The sequence below is a fragment of the Chamaea fasciata genome, unplaced genomic scaffold, assembly GCF_029207755.1.
Source record: "Chamaea fasciata isolate MVZ Bird 193981 ecotype frontalis unplaced genomic scaffold, bChaFas1.0.hap1 SCAF_1, whole genome shotgun sequence".
NCBI classification, from domain to species: domain Eukaryota; kingdom Metazoa; phylum Chordata; class Aves; order Passeriformes; family Sylviidae; genus Chamaea; species Chamaea fasciata.
The window spans coordinates 68,802,096-68,812,578 of record NW_027094086.1 but is presented as its reverse complement, the minus strand read 5'-3'; the positions used below and the strand labels follow the sequence as shown (position 1 = coordinate 68,812,578).

The 10,483-nt window shown below is 37.0% G+C and overlaps 1 long non-coding RNA gene across 1 annotated transcript; it reads right to left on the bottom strand.

The window, feature by feature from the left end:
• Positions 1–5,269: 5,269 nt before the first annotated feature.
• On the bottom strand, positions 5,270–6,747 carry LOC136302407 (uncharacterized). Its single transcript, XR_010724056.1, has 3 exons — positions 6,493–6,747; positions 6,054–6,181; positions 5,270–5,744 (listed from the first exon to the last, which is right to left on the bottom strand). It is a non-coding gene; the product is annotated as an uncharacterized lncRNA (long non-coding RNA).
• Positions 6,748–10,483: the final 3,736 nt, after the last annotated feature.

The following is a 10,483-nucleotide window of genomic DNA, read 5'->3' as shown; positions in this document are numbered from 1 at the left end:
TCTTTCTTAAGTCTGACTCAAGATCTTACAACTTACTTCTGCATTTTGTGCATTTGGTTCTTCTGCCAACTGACAAGACAAAGAGGCTACTGAAATACTCCTATGGGGAATATCTTTGGTCTGCCTAAGTCCTAACTTTCTATGTAGCAACTGCTGCAGTGCAATGGGCCTGTTGCATGGGAAAAGGATCCTGTGTGGGCTGTGCTGGCTTCTGTAACATCCCAGCTACACAGAGGAGATATAACCAAGAAGTGAGAAATCTGGAAACCGCTTAACACTTAAACAGAGTGGGGAGAAGAGATTGCAGGTCCCCATCAGGATGATCCTCTCCAAAAGATGTATCTACAGAAGACCTTGGCTAGACATGTGTCACTGGATTTTAACACTTCCAGTCACTGGAGATTGCACATACAATAAACTAGCTTGAAAATCAAGAAATGTCTATTTATAGGAAAACTTTATGTATTTTACATATTATCTAATGTGTGTTATGGTTCTTGGCATTATAAGTACAAAAGGAAAGAAGAAAGTCTTGAACAGGTGCCTGCTTTGTACTTGCTGTATATTCTTAAATGTTTGTTACATGTAAACTTTTTTATGGATTTCTAGAGCTTAAAAGAACTTCACGCATCATACAAGATTATATATATCAATTCACATTGCAAATTTCAGTGAAACATTTCCAGCAGCCAGAAAATTACCTGGTTTTTTTTTTTTGGTTGTGGTTTTGTTTGTTTGTTTGTTTGTTTGTTTTGGGGGGTTTATTTTTTTTGTGGGTTTTTTTTTGTGTGTTTTTTTTGTTTTGTTTTTTTTTTTGTTTGATTTGGTTTGGTTTGGTTTGGTTTTTTTGTCTTTTTATACAAATAAATATAAATTCCTTATGCTAACTTCCAGTAGAAAATGTACTGGGGAAAAATATCTATGGGTTTAATTTCCAAGTTCTGTGCTTTTTGAAATTCAACATGCCTCAATATCTAGAGTGCAGCTGAAACATGTGAGCTTAAGGGGCACCAAATTTTCCCCAAGACTGAAAACAGTATTTTTCATTACCTGATTAAATTACAGGCATTGTTTTAAACTCTGCAAAACAACAATGCCAAAGAGAAAGCACATTTGAATTCCGCATTTTATGCCAACAGCGTTACATAACGAGATAAACATTGGTAATTGTGTTTAGTTCAATAACACTTTTAATTATAGTTGAGAACTCCTTTAAAGTGTATGGATTTTACTGACGCAAAGTAAACAGATGAAAGCCAAATGAAGGTAATCTCATAGATTTCTACTGTCTAATTAAAGTACAGAAACATTGTTTAACCTATTCATGCATTTAGAAGAAAAAGAAAAAAAAAGAACAAAAACACCCTGCTTGCACATTTGATTCACATTTTAATTATTGCAAGATCTCAGGTAGTAAAGTTGGTACTACATCAAAACAAAAGATCTGTAGCATGGGAATTTATCCTCTTTTTCTTGTTAAGCAGGGCAAACAAGTCATGAACAGTCGACAGTATTTGTATACATAAAGACAGATAACTAAGGAAATCCTGTTACATCCCCTGAGACCCTGGTTCAGCAATATACTAATTCCCATTGCTAAACTTTAATCATGTCAGCAGGTCCTACTAAACTTTAAAAAATCCACCTGCGCAATTTATTTTTTTAGTTGAATTTAGTTGAAGGCTTAACTTCTGGCAACTAAGCTGCTGAAGACAGGCAGAATTCTCACCTTCTTATCCTGGGTGTGAAATTTCGTAGAGTTCTTTGTTATGGTGAAGAGATCCTGCAGCATTCCACATGCAGAATTATCATGCCTAGCACCATACACTAGTTATGTACCAACCATTCCTTTAAAATGACAAATTGCTTGTAAAAATATTATGAGATTTTTACATGAAAGGGAAAAATAATATCCAAGATATTAATTAGCAGTATCGACCCAAAAAGTAGTATTTGTTGTCAGGTGAGAAGACATTTAATCCAGGGTAACAGTAACCATCAGGTGTCAGTAATAAAGAATATCAAATATTCAGAGTGAATTAAACATGGTCAGCCTCCTCTGGCTCTTCCTAAACTAGTAAATTAAACAGTGTCCAATTCCTGCCTACAAGAAAGACAATAAATGGTTTCAGCAATCTCTGTCTCTAGTTTGATGCACCTGAATGCTCCAAAACAATTCTCAGCACATGCCAAAGAATATTTCCATTAGCAATTTAGTTAATGCTGCATATATTTGCATGTCTGCTCTGGCTGAGTTCCCCAGCACTCAGCTATCTCATCCCCATATTCTACCTTCACTCCTCTTCAGCCTATGACTTGCATCATCCAATGCCATTGTAAGGAAAAGAACATTATTGAGGGCTGCAGAGGCCTCCAGACTTGACAGGAGGGTGAATTATAATACACTTGCAGCAAAAAACAACCAGGTGCTCCTCACAACCTGAAAGAGATTTGGCTGAGAGCTAGGGAGATTTGGGGGATCATAAATTCAGTCTAAGTAAAAAGACAGCACATGTAGAGCTTATTAAATGGAAAAAAAATTATAAAAAGGCAAAGCTTTATAAAAAGGCTTCTGCCCTGATGCCAATTCTGTTCTAAACATCTGTACAAGTCAGTTTTCACCATCTCCCAATCTTCAAGGCTGTCACTGAGCCATTGACTTTGAGGGTTTTGGTCAGTGTCTGTTCTGTAAGCCTTTTATGATCTCTGCATGATGGTCTGTTACTTGTTCCTTGAGGGCAGTGACTTTCAGTTACCAGTCTTTTTTGGAAGGTTCTGTGCAGTGAATTGCTTTATCATGCCTTTGTCCTATCCAGGATACCTTTGATGGATGCAGCGTCAATCTGTCTGCTTGAATCAATATTTGTCTTAGCTCTGTAGAAATTTCATCACTGTATTCTTTTCAGTGGAGTTTCAGTGTTGTTGAATGGAAACCCATGCTATTGGTAATGATGCTATGTAGCTGCTGGAGACAAAAATATGTTCTTTTTCTTTCTTACTGCTTTGCACATAATTGCTGTTCTGTTTCAAATATATGGTGAGGGATGGGCAGGAATGATCGCAAGTACAAACTGCATTATGGCTTCTGTTGCATCAAAACCATACAAACTACAGAAGAATGAATTCCATGTATTTAATATTGCTGGTTCTAATGTCAAATACCATCATCAATTTTTAAGAATAATCTTAGGATTTTTTGAAGAGGGAGTTATAAAGAGAGGCTGGTTTTACACTGGATTTGCAAGGGAGCTCATAATCAAGTGTCACACTGAGAAATGTAAAACAACTTGGGGCATAAAAAATGAATGAGTAGCGAGCAAGGATCTGAGCTCAGTGAAACTGAATATCTGTTAGAGGAAACTGACGTTCTCTGTGAAACAGGAGATAGATATGATTTATTGGGCAAACTTTTGAGGAGCTAACCCAAACAGAGGACTGATTTGTAAGTGTTCAGGGTATCTCCACACACAGGAAAAGGTCTTTATCTCCAAAAAGAGAAGTAGCTGAAAGATAAACTACAGTGACCAGATGCCTTTGACCGTTCAGGAACCCCAAAGTAATCAGGAACATACATCTAGATTGATTTGGTGTCAGCAACTATTACAATAATCCATGACCTGCTTCACAAATTGTTGTTATACCTTACTGGGTACTCCAATAAGTCTTTTGTCAGAAGAGTAAAGTCAAGGTTGGAGCCAAAATTCATCAGTCAAACATTTTTTATATCATAATTCTGAAAACCCCATCCAAATAAAACATAAAGGGTTACCTGTGATCAGTGATCCTAAAAATATTGATAATCCTACATGTGATTATCGTACTCAGTAAAACAAGATAGCAGAACAAGACATAGGTCAAATAACCTAAGATAAGGAATTCTGCACCTTTTCATGGGAAAAAAAACGATATATTTTTGTTCTTAATTTTTGTGCGTTTGGGGGTTTTGTCAGGTTTTTGTGTGTGTTGTGAGGGTTTTGCTTGGGTTTTATTTGTCAGGTTTTTTTGTTTGGTGTGTGTTGTGGGTTTTGTTTAGGGGTTTTGGGTTTTTGGTTGTTTTTTTCTTTAACTGAAGGGGTTGCTCTGGTCTAGTTGTTCAAATTAGAATAAAACTAGTAAAAAATAGTGAAAACACCTGCAATTTGAAAATAAAATATTTCAAGAGCTCCATATTTGCTTTAGCTGTTTTCAGGAACATAATTAATTTATGTTTTATTTATGCCATATGGAAGGTCTACAGTCCAAATCAATTCTCAGTATTGTACATCTTCATCTGCAAGAAAGAAAAATGTGATTTCTGGACTCCCACTTTATCTCACTGTAAGTGAAAAAACCCCAAAACTCCAAACCAAACCTGAATATAAGCTCACAGCAGGGTTTTCTTAACATACAAAAAAGATACTGCAATAATCATCCCTACTTAAAAAGTGAAGTTGGACATTTTCATTATTCCTGTAATCCAGACTGGTACATTGTGTTACTTTCTCTTCAAGGATAGCTTTTCTTTGGCAGTTTCCTGTGCCATGTCTAGAAAAGTGCAATGAAAACTTTAGGAAAAAACTTTGTAATCCAAAACAATAGTGTGAATGGTGAAACTAGACTGCAAGAATGAAGTACCACATGTGCCAACGTGAAGGAAAAGAAAACCTAGAAAAACTTTCTCCTATATTTGCTAAATCTTTTTGGTGTATGATTCCAACAGTGGAATTATAGAAATAAAAGAATGTTCAGATCTTCAATTTTGAATATGAGGAAACTGGTGAAATTCCTTGGAAGGAAAACCCCCTGTTTCTCATATGAGATTAAAAAAGCAGTATCACTATTTAAAAAAAAACTCTGAGATCCATCAGAGGCAGAACAATTAGAAGAATTATAGAATGCATATAGAGATCCTCTTAGGGGATCTTTTGTGTTCAGCATGGATTTAAGGTTTTTATCCTCCTCTTTGACAGAGGAAAAAAATATAATATTAAATTCTAGTATTAAACAGGAAACCTTGAAATAATGTGAAAGCTATTCAGCTGCAGGAGGGAGAATTCTAGAGGAATCCTGCTGTGTTGAGATAATTAGGACATTAATCAACTCCCTGGATAGAGCAAAGCTGACATTCATAAATGCCTAATGCTGGTCCTCAATTCTTTTGGCTTCTAAGGCTAATAAAGCTGTATCATGGTCATGCTCACCCCTCCTCCCCCCACTTGGCTGCCACCTACAGCACCAGTGTGCCCACAGTACAAAGACTGATGGGCACCAGGGGTTTAGCAATTGGAGCCCTTGGAAAAACATGCTGAGGTCTGGAGCCTGAAGGATGGCAGAGGGCACAGCTCAGCTGGGGCAGACTCTGCCAGTGCTCATGATTGATTGCTGTTTGCTGCTCTGCTAGTACGCCATGTCTAACCTCACAGCTTCATCTGGAACTAGTTTGATTCAAATCCCTCTGCTGTCCCCAGATGCCCCATACTGTTTCAGGTCTTGGTCTTGGCAGAGAACAAGCGATCTAGTTCCAGACAGCAGTGAAGCAGGTGTCCTGCTCCCACTGCGATCACTCTCTAATGGGGACATGTTGTGCTCAACCCGCAGGTGGCTCCTTTTAGGAAGAATAATTAAGGACCATCTCTCTCCACCTTTTCCTATTAGTCACAACAGATTATTTATCTTACGAGCCACACTCTCATAGACTTCTATTATTTGTGCAGGCAGCACTGGTTTCACCTCATGCGTCATCTTGAGTGTTAAAAGCTGCAGTCCTAAAATTCAAGAAGTTTTGTGTTATGAGCATATTGTCATTCACAGCACGATGGTTAAAGACATATCTGTTTTTAGTGTCTGCTTAGAATTGCAGACTAAAATGCCAGGCAAGTGCAGTTAGAGGAAAGAAAGAGAGACCTGAACTGTGGGATTTATCACTAGAGAGAAGAAAGCACAGCCAGTCATCTCAGCCTGGAAATTTCCTGGGAAGAGGTGCAATGCACTGCTTTTCTCACCAAAAAAGTCGATACACTTACTGAAAAAATCGCAGGTGACTAAAGAATAAGTTCATGTGTCACTGAGCTCACTTCCAAGTGTGAAAAAGGAAAAAAGATCCTGACTGTATTACAATTCTGTAGAGCAATGTCCTGTGAGGCAAGGGGGATGGTCTAATTGCAGCATGCTGAAACAACGACATTTGTCCAGGGGAGGTGTGCTGTGAAAAGTGGGGAGAAGAAAAAGAAACAAAAGAGGAAATTTAGTTTCTGAATACTTGTATAGAAATGTGAAGTCATCTGAATGTTTCCTGTGCTATCCAAGTGGTGAAAGTAATAGTGAGAAAGGTAGAGAAAGGGGGAGTTGCACTCTCTCCAAGAATAATCTAAAGGCCAAATTATTTCCCAAACCCTTTGGCACTACAATCCACACTCAATACAATATGTCAAGTATCTACAGTTTACTGTTTCAATATAATCACCAGAGTACATAAAAGATCAGTTCTTCTACAGCAAGAGATTGAAAACTCACTATTATGTACTGTCTATGCTGATGGAAATTAGGCACTGACAGCAGCCAAAGGTAGCTAGCAGTTTCCTGGGTAGAATAAATTTGTGCAGCCAGTATATAATGTTTTTCTCATTCTCCACTACTGGGAAAAAAGATCTACTGCAGACTTAGGGAATGGTACTGCTGCTGACTGTTGCTGTCCAACAGTTGGAAATCCCCTTTGAGTTCTTTTATAGCCCACAGTTTGAGAAATATTGATCTATAGGACCTAACTACAGGCTGCCGTAGAGCTGTTAACGACAGGGGAAGAGGGAGCATTTACGTGCACTTCATTTAACTCAGCTGAAGGCTCAACTGCAATGAATAATCACATACACCTAGGCTGAATAGCAGCACCTATTGCAAACTCTTGTCAAAATGGGATTTTGAAAAACTTTGTTTCTAATGATGAATGAAAGTTTTGAGTAATACAGAGAGACATGGTGACTATTAAACAGTTGTGGAGTTTTCCATTTTCCATGCATAAGACATAGAAACTACATTGGTACCCTCTCAGCTCCTATTTCAGTGACTAATGCTCCACAATTTCCCACCTGTCAGATCACAACGAAAGGAATCCAAACAATGAAATTAAACGAACGATTCTTCTGCTTATCTTTCCCTCCCCAGGACACTGAAAACCTCATCACATTACCATCAGAATGACACAGAAACTTAATTACTATCTAAATAAGAGATTGTGATTCCTTCCATATTTATTATTGAGATGTGCTTCCCCAAAACTGATGGGAATTTTTTTCATTGCTAATAGGTCTTTCAATTTTAAAAACTCTGCCAACCTTGAAATATGTAGTTTAACTTATTTCCATAACTGCATCCCTTTTCTTGAGAAAATGGGCTTAGTGAAATAAGCTCTATCAGTCACTAAAGTACAATATGCAGTAGAGTGCATGATGAGAATGTGTGAAACTTATCCACAGTCATTTTCTAAGACATTAATGATCTTTAAAATAGGCTTGCCAAGGAGTTGTCTGATAAAGTTCATTGGTTTTGTATGTACTTTTACTTGCACCTAGTAGGTGAAACCCTTTATTCACCTATTTGTACTCCAGAGTGAAATAGACTTTGGCATATTCTTATTTGTAATTATGCAAGATTAGTTCTTTTAATTTGTCATCAAAATTTAGAGGCTGCCCTTCTCCAGTCATTCCAGCTGTTCTTGAGCAGATCTGTTTTAGATTGATTTACTCATTCTTGAAGGTGTTGTGAACATATCGGTACAACATCATCAGTGTTTGCAGCAGATGCATATAAGTAAATTTCTTTTTTGGAAACTCTGCATTTGCCTTTTTTCATATCTTGAAAAAAAAAAACCTCATAAACCTCTCTTAAACAGATAACACATGTACTTTATTCTGAGTTTGTCCAAAATGAAAAATATATGGTTTACAACCCCTGCCTGTGCTTTTTCCTGTTTCCTTAAAAAGAAGTGAAAAACATGGAAGTGTGACTGAAGGACAGTTTCAACCATATATGTCACTGCACATCCTCCAGATCCTCTATTTACTATATCTTAAAACTTTGTACTGGTATCTTTTAAAGTAGTGACTGGTTTTCCAAAGACTTTTAACAAGGACATTTAGAATGATAGACAAATAGAAATCAATTAGAATATTGTGGGGAAAATTTAATAGGGTGGGGTTCTTTAATAACAAATATGAGTATAACAGAAAAAAGCACTTAGCATGTTGTCTTAAACATGAAAGAGACTGTTTATGTTAATGAAGTAACAACAACCATTAATTTTTTGAGGTAAGAATTTGTCAGTATTTTCAGTACAAAGACAACAATTATATCACAGCATGCCAACATGGAACATTTAAACATATATGCATGTATAAGCTCTCCAATGATAATTTCTTTTTATACCCTGATGCTCCACTAATCCCTGAAGTGAAACATGTGTGATGTCAGACAATGAATTAAAGTTTCTCTATTACACATTATGGGGAAAGTGATTATCACATATTTCAGATTACTTTGGAAGTCAAGTTACTGTTTTTAAGGTCTGCTCTCTTTCAGAGTTTTTATGCCTCTGCTAACACTTGGGATTTGTGGCATCTAGCAATACACACTGGATATATAACTGTCTGCTCCATAGATATCGAAAAGTTGCATTTTGCTCCATCACAGTGTTTGTCTCCATGGCACTCCTAATTTTGGTACTTTCTCTGGATATGCCTCTATCAATACACAAATGTAACCACACATGCAATTTAAGAAGTCAAAGTTTTACTTTTGGAGCTTTCTCAGAATGGTTCTTTGCAAAATTCTTTCTTGGTAACCTTGAAGTTTTTTGACCACTTGAATAAACACACTAAATTCTTCACACATTTACCAATAGTCTTTGCTGAATTAATTAGCAAAAGTTGAAATCTCACTGGGTTGTTACACATTCATTTGCCTAGTGGATGGCTGAGCAGGCACCTCTGCAGAAAACAACATAATACTACCCACCTAGCAATCATCTTGAGATAACTTGAGTCAGTAGCTTCCAGCCTAGAAAGACTATCAGTATCCCTCTTTGTTGCCAGATAAGGAGCACTGCAGGATGGTTGGAACTTGCATGTGTGAAGAACTGATAATATGAGGCACTCTTGTTGTGAGCCTCGGCAGAGTGCAGCCCATCCCACTGTTCTGCAGGAATGATTGAGATCCTCAGCACCACAGTCTAAAGGGTTCAGCTGTCAGTATTTTACAGCACCATTACAATAAGGGGTGTTGTTTTAGGTGATCAAGATGGCAGCAAAAGAAAGATTAGGGCAGAAGAAACTGTTGCTAGTGATCACATATTATATACATGTATAGGAAAATATAATCTGTGTTTTAGTAATTTACACTGGTGATAAATATGCCTGTTTACTGATTTGGACACAAAAAAAAATTTATTCAACAATCCCTTGGGTATGTACTTTTTTTTTTTTGGTATTTTGGTATTTTGGTATTTTGGAGCTTGTCAGAAATTTCCTCTGTCCCTCTGCTCTGGAGGAGCCTAATGTCTTCTGATGCTATGCTATTGACCTGATTGTTCACTTTAGGTCCTACATACCAATGTCTAATGTATGACAAGCCTTGTCAGGGTAAGTGTATTTGGCAAGATGATAAAACCATCTTAGTTTCAGGTCACTTTCCTAGAATCAAAACAAAATTTCATACTAAAAAAATGTATCAAAACGTTTCAACAAGATCATGAGATACATAGAAATCTTATAAATCAGCAAAAGATACTTTACACCCATGAAAAAGAAAATATAAAAGTTTAACAGCTTATGTTGAAAACATGCATGTCTTAGGCTGTGTGGAGGTGTGCACTTATTTGAGGTTTATATAGGTGTATATCATTTTTATTAGGTGTATATAATTCTGGTAATGTTACGTCTATTTAGTGTACTTGCTGAGGATGCCATAAAAGTGTTACACAGATTCTGTGCAGAAGCAGTAAGAGTTCTCTTCTATGTTGCAGAGTGCAAGTAGTTGCTGGTATTTGTGGCACCAACCTACACAACTGACATTCATTTCTGAATCATATACATTTTATGGAGCCTCTGTACCCCCTAGAGAGAAGAAATTGTCGATTAAAGATTAATTGGTATTGGAATATAATATTCTTTTGCAGAACAGCAATCAAGACCCTCGGGATCTACAGCAAATCAAAACAGTATCACCCAATCCCTTTTAAAGATTTAAGGGATGAAGGGAACCAGCATGTCATAGTACAAATAGTACTGATTACAGGTGTCCCAGATACTGAAACAATTTTAGCTTGCAGATAGTCTCCTTTCATAATTTTAAAACGCAGCTATCCACTTAGGTTGCAGTTGCAGCTGACATGCATATTCTTTATTCAGGAAGGTAGCAAACCAGGGGCGGAGTATTAAGTCAGACAACAAGTAGTAACACAATGTGTGGAAGGAAGAAATCTGTCCTTGTCACAACATCACTGTTGTCACAA